Genomic DNA, 8,004 nt, shown 5'->3' with positions numbered 1-8,004 from the left:
TCAGTAATTTTCAACTAAACCCCACTTAAGGTTACATCGGCGGTGTCAACATAACTCTCAGTAAACACCGAAGTAGAACAAGGCACAAAACCCTCATACACTGTATTTTTAAGACGATACTGACCTGTAAAAATAAAGGTAGAGTCTCAGAGAAAGAATCACAGGAGCACTCGTGTCTTTTCCCGAATTGCATCTGAGAGGACAGGAAGTTGGTCCGCTCTAGGCAACCGCGGGCGAACGACTACAGTGTCAACAGTTCCGCTTATTATTTCTCACTTTTACTCTCCTCAATTGTTATGGACTACACGTAATGAATGTAAAATAATAATTGTCTTAATTGCTGACATATGTTTTTCTTAAAAATAATAAAATTTCCCAAAATGTGGTAGCACATTTGTGTTCACCACACGCTCCCCAACAGCAAAAGTGGCTCCTGACACTTAACTTGAATTATAAAAAAAACCTTTAAACTAACAAAGTCTCTTTACAGAAGTCCCTGGAATATTCCTCTTGCCCAGGTGTCCTTAGACTTCAGGCATTCTTCTTCCTGAGATTTCTGTTCGATTCAATAGCAAGGAACAACATATTGTAACGACTGTGGGTTTGGGGAGCTGACTGGCTAAACTGCTCACTAGCTAAACGGCTAGCGGGGCGCTAGCAGCTATCGCTAAACTTCGCAATGAATGGAGAGCGCTCGTGCCTCGTACACCGCATGACCCCGAGCGTCTCAGCAGCAGACTGGTAATCCCCGAATAATCCAGCAGGAGGCAGTAGTGGTTCACCACAGGCATTTATTCACCATCTTTTTCAACAACAACGTAACACTGCTGACACCGAACCCCTATCACGCTCCCACCACATAGAGTCGCGGTGTCAGCCAACCATGCCAATTCACCCCCCTCCACAGAACACACATCAACTTCACTGTGGCTTACATTAACATAACACTAACACAACATGCAAATCAAACACATATGAACTAGCAGAACGATAGAAAACACAGAGACAACACAATACCCAGAATGCACCTGGCTAACAACCCCAGCCAGGTCATTACACAGCCCCCTCCCAAAAAGGTTTAGTGTCCCCACAACCTTAACTGTCCACACTGTAGTCCAGCAAATGTCCGGGCCGGCGTCGAGTACGCTTCGGCCTCGACTGGGAATCCATGGCGCCCCCCTCCGGGCCGGGCGTAGGGGGCGAGGAGTCCCCAGGCTGCACACCAGCCTGCGGGTTGGGGGCAAGCGGATGGTATGGCGCCAGCCGGTCCTTGTGTAGCACCACCCGCCTTCCCCGCCCCGGCATCCGGACTCTGAAGACCACCTCCGACAGCTGTTCCAGGATTTCGCCCGGGCCTTGCCAGTGGCTCATGAGCTTGGGGGTCAGCCCCCGCTTCCTCTGGGGGCAGAACACCCAGACCCGATCTCCGGCCCCCAGCATAGGACCGTGCGCACGGGTATCATACGCCCGTTTCTGGCGGGCCCCGGCTCCCTCCAATGTCCGTCTTGCCAGTTGATGCACCGTGTGCAACCGCTCCCTGAGCCGCCGGAAGTAGTCCATCTCTGGTCCACCAGCAATCTCCGGCTCAGGGGGCGCTCCGAACACCAAGTCCACCGGGGTCCGGAGCTCCCTTCCGAACATCAACGCTGCAGGAGTACACTGACTTGACTCCTGCACTGCTGTTCGATATGCCCACAAAACAAGGGGCAGGTGTTGGTCCCAGTCCCTCTGATGTTGGCTGGTCAGGATGGCCAGCTGGGTGGCCAGCGTGCGGTTGAACCGCTCAACCAGACCATCGCTCTGAGGATGGAGGGGGGTGGTCCTCATTTTTCTCACCCCCAGCCTCCGACACACTTCTCCCAGCACCTGGCTCTCAAAGTTCCTCCCTTGGTCGCTATGGAGCTCCTCCGGTACACCAAACCGCGTGAACATCTCATCCACCAGAGTCCGCGCCGTCGTCACCGCACTCTGATCCGGCACCGCATACGCCTCTGGCCACTTTGAGAAATAATCCATCACGACCAGGACATACCGGTTGCCGGCATCAGTAACAGGGAATGGACCCAGGATATCCACTCCGATCCGCTCCATTGGCGCCCCAACTAGGTATTGCTGCAATGGGGCATGGGAGCGCTGGCTGGGACCTTTCTGCGCCGTGCAGTCGTCACAGCAGTGGACGTGGATCTCCACGTCCTGACGACACCCCGGCCAATAGAACCGCCGTCTCAGCCGTCGCAACGTCTTGCCATTCCCAAAATGGCCAGTACCTGCAGCCCCATGGACCCAGCGGAGGACCTCAGGCCGCAAGGCCCGGGGAACCAGGAGCTGGAGTATGTCGCCTCCCCCGTCTGGCGCTCGCCACCGCCGGTAGATTACACCGCCATGGAGCTCCAGGCTGTTCCACTGGGAGTACAGCGACTTTGTCTCGGGCCCTTGGGAAGACACGGCGGACCAGTCTGGCCGTGTCCCTGCCTCCATCCAGTCCCTCACCATCTCCAGCGCTGGATCGCTCACCTGGTGCTGCTGTAGCTCCGCCGCGGTGAAAGGTTCCTGCCCTTCATCCACACCCTCAGGTTCTGCTGCTGCCGATGTCGGACCCCGGTCCAGCTCCTCCATGCGCCTGCAGTACCGGCACTCATCCGCAGAACAGGGGCGCCTGGACAGGGCGTCAGCGTTGGCGTGTTGCCGCCCTGGTCGGTGCTGGGCCTCAAAGTCGTACTCTTGTAGTATTTCCAGCCACCGGGCCACCTGACCCTCTGGCTGGCGAAAGTTCAGCATCCAGGTTAGGCTGGCGTGGTCTGTCCTGAGCAGGAACTTAGTGCCCAGGAGGTAAGGTCGGAAGTGACGAACCGCCAGGACCACAGCCAACAGCTCACGCCAGGTAACACAGTAATTCCTCTCGGCCCGGCTGAGGCTGCAGCTGTAGTATGCCACCACTCGCTCCTCAGCCTCTCCCCTCTGGGAGAGCACCGCTCCGACCCCCACGTTGCTGGCGTCAGTGTCCAAAAGGAAAGGCTGGCTGGGGTCAGGATACGCCAAGACCAGGGCACTCACAAGGGCAGTTTTCAGCTGCTCGAAAGCCGTTGCACAGCCCTCCGTCCAACCAAACCGCTGACCCTTGTTTGTCAACTGATGCAAGGGGCTAGCGACGGTGGCAAAGTCTTTTACAAACCTCCTGTAATAGGAGGCCAGCCCCAGGAAGCTTCGTAGCTCGGCGACGTTCGATGGGGTAGGCCAGTCCCCCACAGCAACCACCTTCTCGGGGTCAGTAGCCACCCCCTGTTCGCTCACCACATGTCCCAGGAACTTCACCTGGCGAGCAAGAAGGTTGCACTTGGCCGGGTTCAGCTTTAGTCCGGCCCCGCGGATGGCAGTCAGAACCTCTCGTAGGTTGGCCACGGCCTGTTCAAAGTCCTTAGCATGAGTCAGCAAGTCATCCAAATAGACCACGCAGCGGGCACGGGGAATGTCTTTGAGGACCCTTTCCATTAACCTTTCGAACGTGGCTGGTGCATTGCATAGTCCAAAAGGCATCACCTTAAACTGCCACAGTCCTTGCCCTATGGTGAATGCAGTCTTGGGCCGCGCCTCGGCAGCGAGCTCCACCTGCCAGTACCCACTGCGGAGGTCTAGCGAGCTGAACCAACTGGACCCAGCGATGTAATCCAGTGCGTCATCGATGCGAGGTAACGGGTAAGAGTCCTTGCGGGTGACCGCGTTCAGACGCCTGTAGTCCACACAAGGGCGCCACCCCCCTGTTTTCTTCCGCACCATAACCATAGGTGCGGCCCATGGACTATCCGAGGGTTCAATGACGCCATTAGCTGCCATCTCTTTTATCAGTCCCTCGGCAGCTTGGCGTTTGGCGAGGGGCAGGCGGTGGGGCCGCAGCCGGATTGGAGCAGCTGCTCCAGTGTCTATAGTGTGTTGCACCAGGCCCGTCCTTGTGCAGTCCTCTTCCCTGGCGGCAAAAGTGTCCATAAACTCTGCCAAGAGGCTCTGCAACTGCTGCTGCTGTGTCGCACTGAGGTGCACCCCACTTCGCCGCCCAAGCTCCTCTACTGCCGCGACAGTCTCAGGTGACGGGGAGACTGCCGAGCTAGGCGGCGACTCTGGCTGCGGGATGTTGGCCCTGCTTACGTCCACCCCCTGGGTCCTCTTCCGCACCCCTGCCGCCCTCGGCCCCTGGCTGTGGCATGGAGCTGCGGGGCGTAAGGGCTTTGGGGGTGCTGGTGGGGTGGGGGTCTGTCCCTGGCTACCGCGGCCCACTTGAAGCTGCACGGTCTCAGCACCAAGGTGGATGGCAACTCCCGGTACATCGACCCGTGCCCCCCAGTGGGCCAGCAAGTCCAGTCCAACAATGCACTCGTCTGTTATGTCGGCAAGCCAGAATTCATGGTTCACACTGTTCGTTCCCACCACCACCTGCAGAGTCTTTTTCCCCGGCATCACAGTCTTTTCTCCTGTGACAGTGTACAACGCTGTGTGAGTAGGGGTCCAGTCTTTTGGCAATGAGCCACCCGTCTCCGGGAGCACCCCCCTTCGCAGCAAGCAGATGGTGGACCCCGTGTCTACCAGGGCCCGGCAAGACCGTCCATCAACTATACAGTCCAGGTACAGTCCACGGGTGGACCCACAGCGGCCCACCACGGGATGAGTGTCATGGAGAGGGTTTAACGATTGGGGTGGGGGTTCCCTCACTGTCCCACCCCGTGGCCGTTTCCCGTCGGTGATGTCACTCGGCTCCGAGGACTAGGTGCGGGACAGTTCCGGGCGAGGTGACCAGGTTCCCCGCACCGATAACAGCAGTCCGTCCGGCGCCTCCGACGTGGAACTGCCTCTGATTGGGCTCGTCTGGCCTCCTCATCCGACTGGGACGCGTTCATCTCTCGCTCGACCATCCTGGCCGATCGTCGGGTCCCTGGCTCGCCCCGCAGCACCTCCTCAGCCCGCTCAGCCTCCCTCAGTGCCTCCTCCAGGTCTCGGGGGGATGACAGCCGGACATGCTGTCGCAGCCTCTCCGGTGTGAGGCCCCTCAGGAAGGCGTGGAGACCCAGCTCCTCTCGTGCCGCTCCTGGGAATGTCGGGTAGCCCCGTCGGGCATAGAGGCGGACGTCCGCAGCAAAGGACCCCAGGCTCTCTCCCTCGCGTCGGCGTCGGCAAGCCAGCTCCTCCCTGCTCTGTTCGGCTGGTGGTCTCTGTCCAAACCGTCTGCCGAGCGCCGTGGTCAAGGCCCGGAGGTCGCGCTGCTCCTCTGGGGGCAGGTCCAGCAGAACCTGGAGCGCTGGGCCCTCCAGTGCAAGCGCCAGGTGGGTGGCAGTCTCTTCTTGACCCCACCCGTTGTGAGTGGCAGCCAGCGTGACTTGGGCCAGATACGGCTCCAGCTGCGTCGCCCCAGTGTAGTGCTGTAGCTTAGCAGCCGTCCTGCCAGGAAGCTGTGGTGCGGCCCCAGGAATCCCCTCCCGTCGCAGGGAGAGCAGGGGGTGGCTGTTCCGGGGCGCGCTGTGGCCCTCTGGCCGCCCCAGCTTGGGTCTTCTCCGCTGGGTCTCGGCAGCCATGCTTTCCAGAAGCGAGCTGTTGTCTCGGATTACACGCTCTAATTCGCCTATGGTCGGCTCCATAGTGTCTGCTAGACACTCATGAATCCCACTTCTGACACCAATTGTAACGACTGTGGGTTTGGGGAGCTGACTGGCTAAACTGCTCACTAGCTAAACGGCTAGCGGGGCGCTAGCAGCTATCGCTAAACTTCGCAATGAATGGAGAGCGCTCGTGCCTCGTACACCGCATGACCCCGAGCGTCTCAGCAGCAGACTGGTAATCCCCGAATAATCCAGCAGGAGGCAGTAGTGGTTCACCACAGGCATTTATTCACCATCTTTTTCAACAACAACGTAACACTGCTGACACCGAACCCCTATCACGCTCCCACCACATAGAGTCGCGGTGTCAGCCAACCATGCCAATTCACCCCCCTCCACAGAACACACATCAACTTCACTGTGGCTTACATTAACATAACACTAACACAACATGCAAATCAAACACATATGAACTAGCAGAACGATAGAAAACACAGAGACAACACAATACCCAGAATGCACCTGGCTAACAACCCCAGCCAGGTCATTACAATATGAAACAGGTAAGTAAGGGCTAAGGGTGAGGGGAGAGGGGTAGGGGGGTTGGGAGTAGAGAAGAGGGTAGTAGAGGGAAGGATATGGCGAAGGTTGGACGTTGATGGTGTTCACCGCAGGATGAGCCTGATAGGCTGGTTGACCCAAGGATGGGTAGGTGAAGAATGTGGTGGGACGTCTCTGCCTGCTGGACTGCCTAAGATGAGATGGTGGCTCTGGATGGATGTCATCCCCTGGCTCCACCCTGGGTTCTGGCTCTGGGTCAGGAAGCTCTACTGGATCAGGACTGGACTCAGTGACGTCAACTTCTTCTTGAACCTGAGGCATCTCCTGATCGTCACTTAGTTGAGGTAGGTCTGGGTCTCTTAACACAATTAGATCCTCTTCCGGAACCATGGCACTTTTTTTTCTAGGTTGGACACGAGCCCTTAAGACTTGTCCTAGTTCACTTGGACCGGAGCTCCGTTGCGCTCCACTTGGAACTGGTGTGACTGGAGAATGGCCCCCTCGAGGGTATCTGGGTACACCAAGCCAGTACAATGGCTCACCCTCTTCTGAGTCAGTTGTGTCAGGGTTCGGCTCTGGTGTCATTGGTCTTCCGGTGGACTTCTTGTTTCTCTTGTGTGGTCTTGTAGCCTGACTTTGGATAATGTCCACTGGCAAGTCATTCACTTGTAACAACAAGTTCCTGTGCAAGGTGCGAACAGGACGGCCTCCCGCCTCTGGACTCACTTTGTAGACGGGGTTGTCGCCCACTTGCTCCCTCACAATGTAGACCGTTTGCTCCCAGTAGGGTCTCAGTTTGCCAGGGCCCCCCCTTTCACTCAGGTTTCGTACCAGTACTCGGTCTCCTGCCTGTAGCATTACTCCTTTGCATCTTTTGTCATAGTTTGCTTTGCCTTTGGAACTTGACTGTTGACTGTTTGCATTTGCAATGCGGTATGCTTCTGTCATCTTCCCTTTCCATCTTTCTGCATACCCATGTGGTGTCTCAGTGTTGTTTTCTGCCATGAGACCAAAGAGAAGGTCTACTGGAAGACGAGGGTGTCGACCATACAAGAGGTAGTACGGAGAGAAGCCAGTCGATTCATGCTTGGTACAGTTGTAAGCATGGATAACATGGGGTAGATGTTCCTTCCAATTTTGTTTCTCCTTTTCTCCCAGTGTACGCAGCATCTGTAACAGGGTGCGATTCAGCCTTTCAGTAGGGTTGCATTGGGGATGGTAGGGGGATGTCCTTGAGTGACCAACGCCTGCGAGTTCTCTTAGGGACTTGAATAACTGATTCTCGAACTCGCGACCCTGGTCGTGGTGGAGCTTGGAGGGGTAGCCGAATTTGGGAATGTAGTCATTGAAGAGGCGGTCTGCCGCGGTCTTTGCGGCCTTATTCTTGGTGGGATACGCTTGTGCGAACCTGGTAAAATGGTCTACAACAACCAGTATATATTCAAACCCACCTTTACAAGACTCTAAGTGCAGGAAGTCAATGCAAACAAGCTCAAGAGGGGAGCTGGATGTTATGCTACCCATGGGTGCTCTCTCGTGTGTCGTTGGCTTCTTCTGCTTGATGCACTGACACTTCCTTGTGACGTACTCTTCAATTTCTCTCTTCATGAAAGGCCAATAGAACCGCTCTCGAGCCAGGTTCAAGACTTTCTCCACGCCGACATGGCCCATGTTGTTGTGGAGGTGTGTGAGAGCTACCTGTCTGTAGAGAGTAGGTAGGACCAGCTGCTTGCGTCCTGTAGTCTTTCTATAGAGAAGGTCATTCTCCATGTGCAGCCGACTCCACTCTCTCAACAGTCTCTTTGTGTTAGTGTCAGCCTTGTCATCTTCTGTTGGTCTTATGTCCTTCTCTACCATGTCA

The sequence above is a fragment of the Diplotaxodon limnothrissa genome, linkage group LG1 (assembly GCF_057381915.1).
Source record: "Diplotaxodon limnothrissa isolate DT_005_m linkage group LG1, D_limnothrissa_male_GT1.1, whole genome shotgun sequence".
Taxonomy (NCBI): domain Eukaryota; kingdom Metazoa; phylum Chordata; class Actinopteri; order Cichliformes; family Cichlidae; genus Diplotaxodon; species Diplotaxodon limnothrissa.
This window is presented reverse-complemented; position numbering follows the sequence as displayed.